The following is a 13,619-nucleotide window of genomic DNA, read 5'->3' on the forward strand; positions in this document are numbered from 1 at the left end:
CGCTTCTCAGAGAAACTTTCGCAAGCTCTTGCTCGCTTTCCCGCAAGGGTGAAATTGAGGGACTAGTTTCTAATTCTTCACTACCTCTGCTTTTGTAGATCGTCCCACTTTGCGTAGTCCCAAACATTAATTTATTCGCATAACCCATTTTTCACATAATAGAATCTTAATCCAAGTGTTCAAAGACTTGACATACTTACCCCGCGGTCCCTTGAGGAAGCGTCGCTCCACCTTACTGTAGCTGACGGTCATATATATTGCGAACTCAGTGATAAATCATCCTATAATTTGATCGAGCGAATGGTCCACAACTCATGTGATCTTATCTCCTGAAGCTTCTAGTCTGCGCAATAATTTCGAAGTCCAGATGATTGGTTTGTCAGGCCTACACCTTCCCTGACTATCTACTAGCTCTGCGATCCACTCATACAGGTCTAAAGGAAAGGATCTAAACAAAATTTCGTGGATTTCTGTATATAAGTAGCACTCCAACCATTGTTCCTTAGATACTCACGTATTCCTATTTTCCTGCGTCGCGAACTCATGAATCTTCTTGTCCAACCACCCTTCAATTTATTTCTTTGTCAGATTCCAGTGACACGACATCAGACATCCCTTATGAAAATCCTGGTCCCAGCAATGGAACCATTTGTTGGCTTGTATGGGCCTGTCCCATATTGAGAAGTGATTTATCCAAACAAATCCTGGTACTATTGGCCCTTTCGGTAACAGTCCGTGGAGCTCGGACTAAGGTCTCTCCCGAAGTAGTATGGGAGGGTTCTAGAACCAGGTTTCCGCACACTAGAGATGTCTGAGGGTTTTTCGGCAGTTCGTGGTTTTGGCCCTGCACGCACATTACTACGCGCACCTATCAGTGGCTCGTAGCCTGCAATGCTACCTCTGCGCAACCATGCTTGAGGCGTGATCTGTGTTATTACCGATGTTCCTTACTATTAACCTGAGATTATTCGATTACTTAAACTATATGTATGAACCCAATTATACTTAAAATCATTCAGTACTCAAATAAGTGCACGCGATAAACCAAATAGGATAAATGCATAGAAAATCCTACAAAATTAGATACACAATATTTAGAATCAAACTAATTTTTATTATTCTTCTTCTTGGGTTACAAACTCAACTTCAACCTGCACACTTAGTTGCATGGGTCTGCGCACTTAGCTGTGGACTCTATTATTCCTCTACGTACTCGACTATAGAGCTTCTTCCTACTAATACGACCCAAGGCACTTAGCCTTCTCCTCTATTCACTATTAGATCATTGCATCCATCCATTGATTCCTCTCTCTTTTTCTTTCTTTACAACTTAGAGCCTTGATCTATTTATACAATCCCATGGTCTGTGGACCATGGGTAGGCCGAAATGACATTACATTTCATTACAAAAATTAGGGTGGACAACCCTATGACTCAACATACATCTTGTTTTGGGAAAATTTATTGTTTTTTTAGAACACCTAACCCTCTAGACTTAGTAGCTAGTCTAGAAACAACAGACAAAGTAATTCGCTACTTTTCCTATAATCAATGGATAAGAGAAGCAGGAAGAAAAACCAACTTGTAGCTTTCGCTTGCTCCCTCTCTCCTTTGACCAATTTTGTAGCTCATTTCCATACTTAATTCACTTGGAAAGTACCTGCACACAAGTCGAGACAGAAACCCATCAAAGCATACAATAAAGAGTTATTAATTAAACATATCATATAATCCAGAATACGATATAAATCATATAAGAACATGAATGGAAAAAGCTTTGGATTCTTTATTGATAAAAGGAAAGATTACAACCCATGAATGTTCATGCTTGATTCAGTGTCTTCCTTCCAGTTCAATCCCTTCTCTCCCCGTGAAGCAACAATTCGACATCATTACAATACTCTTACAAATCTCATTCAAACAACATCTCCTTAGCTCAAGAAATTCCAACCTAGACCAGCCTTTGAATGCTTGGTCAATTTATAGCTGAATTTATATGGTTAAGCCATTAATGGCCTTCATGAATGCTCTGCCAAATTTGGGAAGTGGTTCCATGGAGGAAGAGATAATGGATTGAGCTTCATTCATCCTCTTCCTCATACAAATGCGAGCTCAACCAACTTGGAAACTTCCATAAGTATCCGTTGGATGAGGAATCCAATGGTTTGACTTAAAAAATTAGTTGAAATTCGCTCAACACAGGTGAAACAAAGGCTAAGTGCACTGCAGCACACCCAGTCGGTGTAGTTCCTGCATTGCAATGCAGCTTGATAGAAGGCTACCTGTGCTGATCTTCTTAGGGACACTTTTTGCATGAATGGTGTCATGGAAACTCTTGGGAGGAAAGCATGATGTTGGCTTACCTCATTAGGGAATGAAAACAACTGAATTAGGGATTGATGGACCCTAATAGTACTAATCTGGAAGTCGAGGTTGATGTGCCCAAATTGACCTGTAACACAGCTTGCGCTCTGCGCCCGCAATTCATGGAGTCTTACAAGATATTTGACCAAAACTTGGGCTTTGACCCCCGAAACATGCTGTGGGGGGATTCCATGCCCAACAACCACCAAGGAATAAACATAGGTAATTCCCTTCTATAAAAAAAAAAGTTTGATAATATCATTTTTCCAATGCTACTAGAGTAACTGATCCACCGACAAAGTAAAAGAACTACAATAATAAATATACTTGTCAACAAACCAAACTGAAAAAACCTCCAAATACAAAAAACACAAATTGCCACCCTTGGTAAACTGACAGACAAAGTGCTTGGTGAACTTTCTAGTCAAAGATGATTACTAGTGATGTGGTAGAAGAGGTGGCATGAGGATAGGCCTAAGTTGGAGCATTGGTGACCCGTGACACTTATTGATGCTCATTTTATTCTGTGTATGAGTATGAAACAACATAATGTTCATTGCGAGAGAGTCTAACCACAATATCATCCAAGTTGTATTTGATATCCCTTAAAATTCTAATTATGTTGTGACTTACATACATCTTGTAGTTTTTTACGTTTAGTTGTTTACTTGCTTGTCTCTAATAACCATGTTGAGAAGAGCTTCCAATTGTCGATGAAGGTTGATGGAATGAAGGAAATGAATACTTCTCTTATGAAACTTCATCGGGTCTGGTCCCCACTTAAGGATGCTACCCCCTAACTCTGAATCTGAGAAATAGGCTTGGTCCCCAAACTCTTTTTCATCCAAATGGAGAATTTCCTTATGGACCTCCAAAGGAGCGGCCTCAAACAAATTAGCTACAAATTTCCAACCAACCAAACTCCTTGCATAGAAGGCGACCCAAGAGCACCACCCTTGTGGCTAGGTGAGTTGTTACCAAGGGGCCATGACGACAATGAGCATGAAATGCAATGAACTAAAACTTGTGGTATACTAACCAACTCCAATGGACTCAATGACTTGGAAGTAGAGTTTACTAAAAAAAGGGCCTCAAATAGTAAGGTTACAACATTGGTTTTGTTATGTGAATGAAAAAAAGAAAGAAATGAAGACCCACGACTCTTGCACACTGGAAATTTCCCATAATCCCAACCCTCTTGAACACTGTGTATTAATGAAACTAGAGGGACTTCTAGAACAATACTATTGACATAACCATAAACCTAATCAAAACTAGATGGATAAGGTGCTTGGGTAACATACTCCACAAACCAATACTGGACAACTAAAGGAAATCCCAGCACGGTCCAAGTTCCGAGGAGCTGCCAAGAGTAACACTGCAACTATTTTAAATGAAAAAGCATACCTGAAATTGTGAAGGGAAAGAATGAAAAACATTAACCCTTGTGTATAATAAATGTTGGAGCTAGAAACAAGGGAAATGATAACAACTTATAGTTACCAACCAAATACAACCCGACCTTTATAATGTTATGACAAAATAATACTTTAAACATGTGAGTGAGATACAAGAAAAAAATACGACAATATATCCCAACCTCTATAAGTTTATGACATAGCCATACTTTAACAATATAAGTGAAATACATGAAGAGATAGCACGACTACGAATAGAAAGCCCGACCTTTGTAAGACTATGAATGAACCATACTTCAAAAATGTAAGTGAAATATAGGAACATAATGCCTCCGCTCCAGCCTAAATAGAATGATAGTTGCAGATACACATAGGAAATGACCTTGACCCAATAATTTTGCGACCCTGAGTCCATGGCCATGCATATATAATGATCCAAATATGCGAGGGACTGAGCATGTTGAATGAGCGAAGGTGTAGGGACTCTCTCCATGGCAATACAGATGTATAGAATCAACTAGTACTCCATCCTCCCACAATCATGATTTTCTCATAAATGATCTTACCTCAGCTATCATAGCTAACTTTGATCACATCCAATCCTCGATGAGAGGGGAAACCCATATGAGAGTAGGAATTTTGAAACCAGGCAACTTAACATAGGTAGAGACAATACCTCCCACCTACTCACATTTAGTTCGTTCTGACTTGATCATATGTGAAATTTCTTGTGATCTCAATCCTTTCCACCCAAAGAACATGTGACGCCAAGTTTGGAGCCTAGCTCTACCACTGAGGGCTACCACCATATTCAACACAGATATTGTGCACAAGTCAATAATTTATGTTGTTGAGGTGAATACTCCATTGGAGAGTTATTACGCTGGAAAACCTAATTCCAAGAGAACTTCTATTATATCACACCTCTATTAAACAATTGATGTGAAGGCACCCCCATAAGGGATTTGTACTCCCACGCAGCATTTATCGTATGATTAACATTACTTGAAAGTTGAAACCTAATTTTTATTAGTAGTCACCGAAAAATATTCACCTAAGGCTACGTGCCTCTCCGAGCTACTCCAATTTGCTAATAAATAAGCTACCTTATTTCCCTCTTTACTCGTATGAATATGAATAACATAATCAAAGTTCATGAACTAAACCTTTATGTTTCTTACCGCTTCCTGACGGTGCGCGTTATGAATGATTTTCTCTATCATGTTCCCTAGGATTGGTTTGCAGAAGGTTTGGATGACTAGTTGAGAGTCGCCATGAACTTAAATCAAACAAACCCCTTCTCTTATAGATATTTGTAAACCTTTCTCAAGTGCCAAGAAATCTGCAATATTATTTGTTGCTATATCGCATGAAAAAGCATAAATATGTATTGGTTCAAAGTTTTCATCCCTAAGAATACCACCATAACCTATCATTCTTGGGTTTCCCTTTGATTCTCTGTTAAAATTAATTGGGTGAAATCTCTTGGGGCAGAATAAACAAATTTCCATTTTTATCCTGATGTCCTTTGTTATTAGAAGGATTAAATAACTGCATATTTGGTGAAAGATCAAGACTTTTTAATATGAAAATCTCAATCTTTTTCATCTTCCTATCCTACCTCTTCAAGAGGTATATCAGTGTTGGGTGTTGTAATTTCAATTCAATTCCTAAACATTTACACTATAACAAAACCCTGTGATTAGCATCCCTTTTTGCTTCCTTTTTTGCATCTATAGACCATTTTTGGTGCTATTTGTGTCCATTTATCAAATATGGTGCAAAAATTGATGTAAAGTTTTCCCCGAGTTTTGCACCAAATCTTACATCAAGTTTAGCACTAGGTATTGTAATAGGTTTTGCCCCAGATTTTGCACCAAGTTTTATGCCACGTTTTATGCCAAGTTTTGTGCCATCATTTGCACCATGTTTTGCATCAAGCTTGGCACTAAATTTTGTTTCACCATCTTTTGCATCCTCTATTGCATCCACTTTTTGTGCCTACACTTGCATCAACTTTTGCATCATCTCTTGCATCCTCTTATGTATCATTTTTTAAATCATTTTTTGCATCCATTTTTGCATATTTTTTGCATCTCGTTTGTGCCAGGTTTTGTATCGAGGTTTGTGTCTAGTTTTTGCATCTAATTTTTCATCTACTTTTGTTGCATTGACTTTTACATCTTGTTTTGCATCCATATTTACATCCTCTTTTTCATCTGTTATTGTGTCCACTATTGCATCCATTTTTCTTGTGCCATAATTTGCACCTAGTTTGACACCTCCCTTTGCACCCTTTTTTGTTTCTAAATTTGCATCCACAATTGCATCCTCATATAAATCTAGGTTTTCATAGACTTTTACATCTATTTTTAATCCCTTTTTATATCCACTTTTGCGTCAAGATTTGCATAAGGTTTCGTGTCTCGTATTGCATCTACTTTTGCATAGAATTTTGTTGCATCAACTTTTGTATCATATTTTACATCCATTGTCGCACCCATGTTTGCGCCCACTTTTACATCCCTTTTTGCATCCTATTTTTCATCTTCATTTTCTTCTTTTTTTGCATCTATCATTACATCCACTTTTGTTGTGACACAATTTGTGCCATGTTTTGTACTTACTATTGTACCCACGTTTTCTTCCAATTTTGCATCCATCTTCGCATCCTCTTTTGTATAAAATATTGCATCTATTTTTGCATCCACTTTTGTGTGGGTTTTGCATCTCATTTTGTATCTTTTTTTGCATGTACTTCCATTGCATCCATATTTTGCATCCAATTTTGTTTCTCATGTTGCACCCGTGTTTGCATCCACTTTTACATCCCTTATAGCATCTTGTCTTGCATCTAAGTTTGCATCTTTTTTTTCTTTCTATTATTACATCCACTTTCTCATCCACTTTTTTTGTGCTATGATTTGTGCCATATCTTATGCCTATCGTTGCAACCCACATTTTCTTCCACTATTGCATCCACATTTTCATCCTCTTTTGTGTCCAAGTTTGCATCAGATATTGTTTATGTTTTTTGCATCCCATTTTGAATCTACTTTTACATCCACTTTTGATTCATCCAATTTTGCAACTAATTTTGTGTTCACTATTTCACGCATGTTTGGCCCATGTTTACATCCCTTTTCTCATCCAATTTTCCCTCCTTTTTGCATTCAAGTTTGTGTCCTTTTTTTCTACATTCATTGTAGTATCCACATTTGTTTCACCACAATTCATGCTAAGTTTTATGCCTACTATTGTGCCCATGTTTTCTTCCACATTTTCATCCATGTTTGAATCCTATATGTTCAAGTTTGCATCAACTATTGCATCTACTTTTTCATCCAATTTTGTGTCAATTTTTTTGTCTTGTTCTGCATCTACTTATGTTGTGTCCACTCTTCATCAAAATTTACATCTATTTTTACCCCCATTTTTTTTTTTCAATTTTGCATCCCTTTTCCAATACACATCATATTTTTTTCATTGATGATATTTCTTATGACATTGAAAATTATGAACAATTGATGACAATGTCAATAATTATAACAATGATGATAATGAAGATGATGACGATGACATGAATTGTGATTGTTATGATAATGACAATGATGATAAAGACAATGGGAGTTACAATGACAATGATGATGATGATGCTAATGACCTTGGCCATTCTTACCAATTTTTAAATGTTGTCATGGTCAAAATCATAATAATTATCTTTGGCGTCATCTTCCAAGTCATCATCATCTGATCATCATTATCATTATTTTCATCTTGGTCATCATCAAGAACAATAATGACATGAATGATGATTATGATGTTCATGATGAAGATGACAACAATTATGATAAAAATTATATTAGTTATGATGATGGGGATGATGACAATTATAATGATGATGATAATGGTAGTAATGATGATGATCATCGATCATCTCTAAAAAATAAAGTTGTTATTTTTCTTGCATATATCATGTGTCCTAACAACCCTTTTCAAGCACTCGTAACATTTTTTAGGTTGATGATATTTCTTATGATGCCTATAATTATGAACAATTGATGACAATATCCATAATCATAATGATGATGATGAAGACATGAATGGTGATTATGACGATAATGAAATGATGACAATAATGATGACATTGATGGTGGTGATGATGGCGATAATGAAGATGATGACCCTCCCTCTAAACTAGGGAGGTACTCATAATGAGACAAAAAAGTACTCTCAAGTTGAAATATTCATATAAGAAGGGATTTGGATTGATAAGAATCAATGATGATTTACATCATCATAGCCAAAATTGTCAAAATAGTAAGGCCTTGACTAACAAATTTATCTCTCCATTAGATCAGAGCACAATGTTAGGAGGCATAAATTTGGACACCACTGCCTCTTTAGGCACTTACCCCACCAAGATGTTCACTAGGTATGTCCTCACATGATCATTTCCTAATCCACTATCGTAATATTTGACACCAGGAAATGTCAATCCACATGACTATTCTTATATTGGATTAATGTACTTGACTTATGGCGATCAGTCCTAGTCAAAGTCCAAATTCTCAAAGAATATTGGTCCCAGATGTTTATCCAATCCACCATTCTCCCTACTAGTGTCTTTACTAGGCTTACGATTGTTAGTCCTGGCCATAGTACATGACACATGGATAATATGGTGTCTACCCTCACTCGCTCTCAACCAGAGAGGAGACTTCCACAAGCATAAGAGTTTCTCAAGAATACCCATCATTTTCATAGATAATAACATAATTAATTTGTTTTCATCACATGACACCTTTATTATTAAGCATTCATAGATTTGTGGCAAAATATTTCCCCTTTTGTCATTTGTGATGAAATAAAATCAAAAATTGAAAGTCAAAATCACTAAAGATACACTATATTGATTTATCTAAGTCTAAACTCTAAGGTTGAAGTGAAAATTCATGTAAATCTTATATCTATGAGTTGTGCCAAACTTATGAAAACCTTATTTCCTAAGTCCTATATTTAAGAAAATGAAAAAGAAAGAAAAATATGGGCCAATGAATGGTGTTAGAAAATTATATATTACGGAGCAATGGAACACATAAAATATTGCAGAAATATAAACACGGAAAATGCACAAAACAAGAGAGACACAGATATACGTGGTTCACCCAGTTTGGGCTACGTCCACCCTGAACAGCCAGTCCTTCCTTTCTATTATCCAGCAAAATGAAGAGATACAACCTACAACAAAACTGCTGTAATATCCTCTGTTTTCTCTCACAGTCTCACCTCTATGTTTCTCGCTCACCGAATACACATATATCACAGCCTCAAATACAATGCCCTCATATAAAGAGAGGGGTTGCCTTCGAGGGCAAAAAACCCTAAACTAAACATAAGTTCTACCGTCAGATCATCCGCCTAATGAATGGCCCAGATTGGCTAGAAATTACTATACTTTTACAAGGAAATTTTACAGTTGTTTTTAGCTGCCCGTAAAATGATCGCTGCTGCCCCCCCTGGACCCCCCACGGCAACGATCATTTTACGGGCGGCGTTGCCGCCCCATTTTGAACTGGGGTCCAAAATGCCGGTACTATAGAAGATAATCAGGCTCCACACCCAACAAATGGTAACTCATCTATTCCCTCCCTCTTTGGAAAATATATGAATATATACACTCCTAGTCACACTTGATCAAATGTTTGTGATGGTTAAATCATGAATTCCTCTTTTCTCCTTGCATTTTCACTTCATCATTTAAGCACCTAATTGAGGATCTAGGGAATGTTTGTTGCCTATGGCTTTCATGTCTACTCCTGGTTTACTTATGTCACACTACTGTCAATTTATGTGATGGAATGAAATACATAAGTTTGTGGAGTTATTAGAGCGGTGTATTAAGTTAGTCACCACACACACATGTATTACATCTCATTGATCCACATGTGTCGGTTGGAGACTCATTGCTTGACAACTTTAATGGAGACTACTTTAGGGCTTTAAAGGTATAGCTTACAAAATATCTTGTTAAAAATTGTGATTCATCCTTTCTTTTCCTTGAGACACTTGATAATATTGAAGTCACTCCCAATAATCCATGGAGATAGGGAGTATAAATTACTTGTGATAGAAATAGAATTGAGAAATAGAGGTTTTCATTTCCGATATTGGAGTCATAGACATTGGATACATGGTAGTAGTCCTCGATGTCAATTAAATAAAATTGTATTGTCATAATGCGAAAAGAGGTAAACATATTGGTAACCTTGATGTCTTGATCATTTCAAATAATTACCATTCCACCCAAGTATCTCTAAGCATCAATCGCTACTACTTGGAAATTTCTCCCCCATTTTCTAATTATATGAGGTAGAACCTCTCTTAATATTTTTTCTTCTTATATCAACATTATTGATGGGTGCTTTGCGTACCATTTTTCTTTTAGGAGTCTTTGTTTTCCTTTACTATTGAGGCCCCTCATGTTCCATCAGACTATTTTAATCGAGAATTTACATAGAAAGGAAGTATAATGTGACTTAAAAAGAAACATGTCTCAAGATTTAAGTTCTTGGACAATTCCACTTCATGACTTCTATATTTCCTTAACCTGGGACCAAATGGTGAACTTGATGGCCTTAAGGGAAACTGACCAATGAAAATCTAAAAAAGAGGTGACTTTTTACTTTATCACATTCAATTTAAAATACTAAAAAAAATATCCATAACAATTTCATCAATCAATGAATCATTAAAAAAAATATCCAAAACAATTTCATCAAGCAATGAATCATCGCATTATAAAATACAATCTATAAACATTTTGGGAACGTTTTGCTAAAACATGCTCAAAATCCAACATATTTAATATTAATATTTAACAATAATATGGAAAATAACACATTTTGATAAATTAAATAACATGTTATCAATCCTAAAAAATGTCATTAACAGAAAACTATAAAGCATGCAAGTAATGGAAGTGACCACTCAAGGCCACCATAAGACAATTAATCTATTAAGACCACGAGTAATGGGGACAGAGATCTACAAAGGACAAAGGCAAACCTATTTTAACTTTATTGTTTTATTAGCCTGGTTCAAGATGAACACTTCAAGATATCATGAAGAACATAATTACTTTTATTGCATTAAGAAAACCCAAGCACATTCTATAACTTAGCAAGGAAGAGATGTATAACACCCATCTCAGCGACACAACACATGGCATTGAGTTACTTTTTTATATATAATTTAAAATCCTATCATAAAATGACAAATTTAGCATGAATGGAATGTTTAAAATCCATTTTTATAAAAAAAAATATAATTTTTCTTATAGAAAAAAGTACCAAAAACTAAATATATTTTTTAGAAAATAAAAAAAATACTAAAACTAAATATATATTTAAAAAAAAACTAAAACATAAGAAAACTAGAATTTGAATTCGACCCTCTTGTTCACTTTCAGAAACTCATATGGTGGAATGCGATCTCTTTATCCTCATATTTAGCTTTTTCCTAAAAAATAAAAGCATACAAAAGTGGGAAAGAGCCATAAAGCATCGGGAAGATTTTTCCTAAGAAAAAAAGCATCTAAAAAGTGGAAAATAACATTTTTATATGAGGAAACATTATTCACCCAAAATATTTTTCCCAAATTGAACTAATGAGGAATTTGGGAAATCTTCATAGCCTTCACTTTCCTATATATTGGAGGCTTGGCCATTGAAAAAATGATGGGAATTCTTGTATTGTCACATTGCTGAGATCTATCTTGAGAGGGAGTGTTTTGGAGCTACGAGTTGGGGGACTTGTTGTTGCAACTACATCTGATTGTTGTAACTTTCCTCCAACTCCTTTATTCATATAGATCAATTTTTCTTCCTTCCATATGTTTCTATTCATTCTTTACTTCTTCTATTTAACTAATGGATGTATGGAATTTTGGTTTGTATTTATTTATTCAATAATATTTATATGTTTCTAATAGTTTCGATTATCAAGATATTATGCTATGAAGGTTGCATTATTTTCTCTCTTATGTGTGGGACCAAGATTTGGAGCTAGCTAGGAGCCCTTCCCAACTATACTAAAAACTCCAAGAAGACTTGCATGCGAGGACTCACAAGAATTCATTCTCTTTTTCTTAATCTATACTCTACATCTTGATCTACTAAGAATCCTAAGCCTTAGAACAACCTTTTTCTTAATTGGTTTGTCCTAGGTTTCCGGGATAAACAGATACGGTTTTATTTTCATCTAATCGTGCATTAAATCCTACAAAAAAAATGATATTTAGAAACTTTAATATATTTCACTGTGTAAATGAACTTAGTAAAATGAACCCATAGAGGGGGTTATAAATGGAAATAAAAGTAAAACTTTAAATAAGAAGCCAAAAGTGGATTTAACCATGGATGCAAAATTGGGTATAGAATTGGATGTTAAACTAGCCATCAAAACAAAATGCAAACAATGACACAAAAAGGGTTTTAAAGTAAAAGTAAAAAATGGTGCAACACTAGACACAAAGAAGGGAACAAAATAGGGCATATGAAAGGATACCGAATTGGGCACAAACATGGATGCAAAAATGGACACCAAAATGAAGATTCAAAGAATGGTGTAAAATTAGGATGAAAAAAGGATGTAAGAAAAGACACACAAGAAGATGCAAAATGGGACTAAAAAACGGTGAAACCAAGGATGTCAAAAATGATGCATAACTAGATGAAAATTCAAACTAAAATCTTGGTGCAAAATGAGATGCAAATGTGGACACAAAATGTGGTAGAAAAAAGGATGCAAATTTGGAAGCCAAAAATGATGAAAAACTAGATACCAAAAAGGATGCAAATTTGGACATAAAAAATGATGCAAAATTGGACACAAAAGAGGAAAAAATGGTGCAAAAATGGGCATAAAAATGGCTCAAATTTGGATGCAAATTGAGATGCAACATTGGATGTAAAATTAGGTGCAACAAATCATTCAAAACTTGGTGCAAAAACAAATGCAAAAGTAGACGAAAAATTGGCTCAAAATTGAGCGTAACAATAGACACAAAATGGGATGCAAAGGTGGATGTAACATATGGTTCAACATAGGATGAAAATTTAGACGCTCAAAAGCATGCAAAATTGGATGCAAGAAATGGTGTTAAAAATGATGCTAAATTGGATGCAATAAATAATGCAAAATTAAATGCAAAATATGGTGCAAAATAGGATGCAAAAGATGGAGATAAATAAAATGCAAAAGTGGATGCAAAAAATGGTGCAAAAATGCATGCAAAATTTGGCACTAAATCAGATTCAACATATGGTGCAAAATTGGATGGAAAAAATGGTGTAAAAAAAGGCAGAAAAACTAGCACAAAAATAGATGTAAAAATAAGTACAAAATTAGAAGCAAAAAATGGCATAAGACCAGATGCAAAAATTGGCACAAAATGGATGTAAAAAAAGGCACTAAATCAAATGCCAAAGATTGTGTAAAAATCGATGCAAATTATGACACAAAACTAGAAGCAAAGAATGCCACAAAAGAGGAAGAAAAAGATGATGCAAAAATAGATGCAAAAAATGGCACAAAACTAGAGGCAAAACCTATTGTAAAACCAAATTAAAATCTTGGTGTAAAATATGATGCAAAAAATGATGGAAAATTTGGCATAAAAAAGATGTAGAATTTGGTGCAAAAAAGGATGCTTTAAAAATTGTACAATAGAGCCAGATTTAGCGCCAGGCTGCTCATCCCAATTGAGAAAAAAATGCACTAAAATCTGGTGCTAAATCTGGCGCAAATTGCCAGTTTTGTTGTAGTGTTTATTTC

Source organism: Pinus tabuliformis, chromosome 4_2, assembly GCF_031772625.1.
Source record: "Pinus tabuliformis cultivar Carrire ecotype Pingquan chromosome 4_2, CPIR1, whole genome shotgun sequence".
NCBI classification, from domain to species: Eukaryota; Viridiplantae; Streptophyta; class Pinopsida; order Pinales; family Pinaceae; genus Pinus; species Pinus tabuliformis.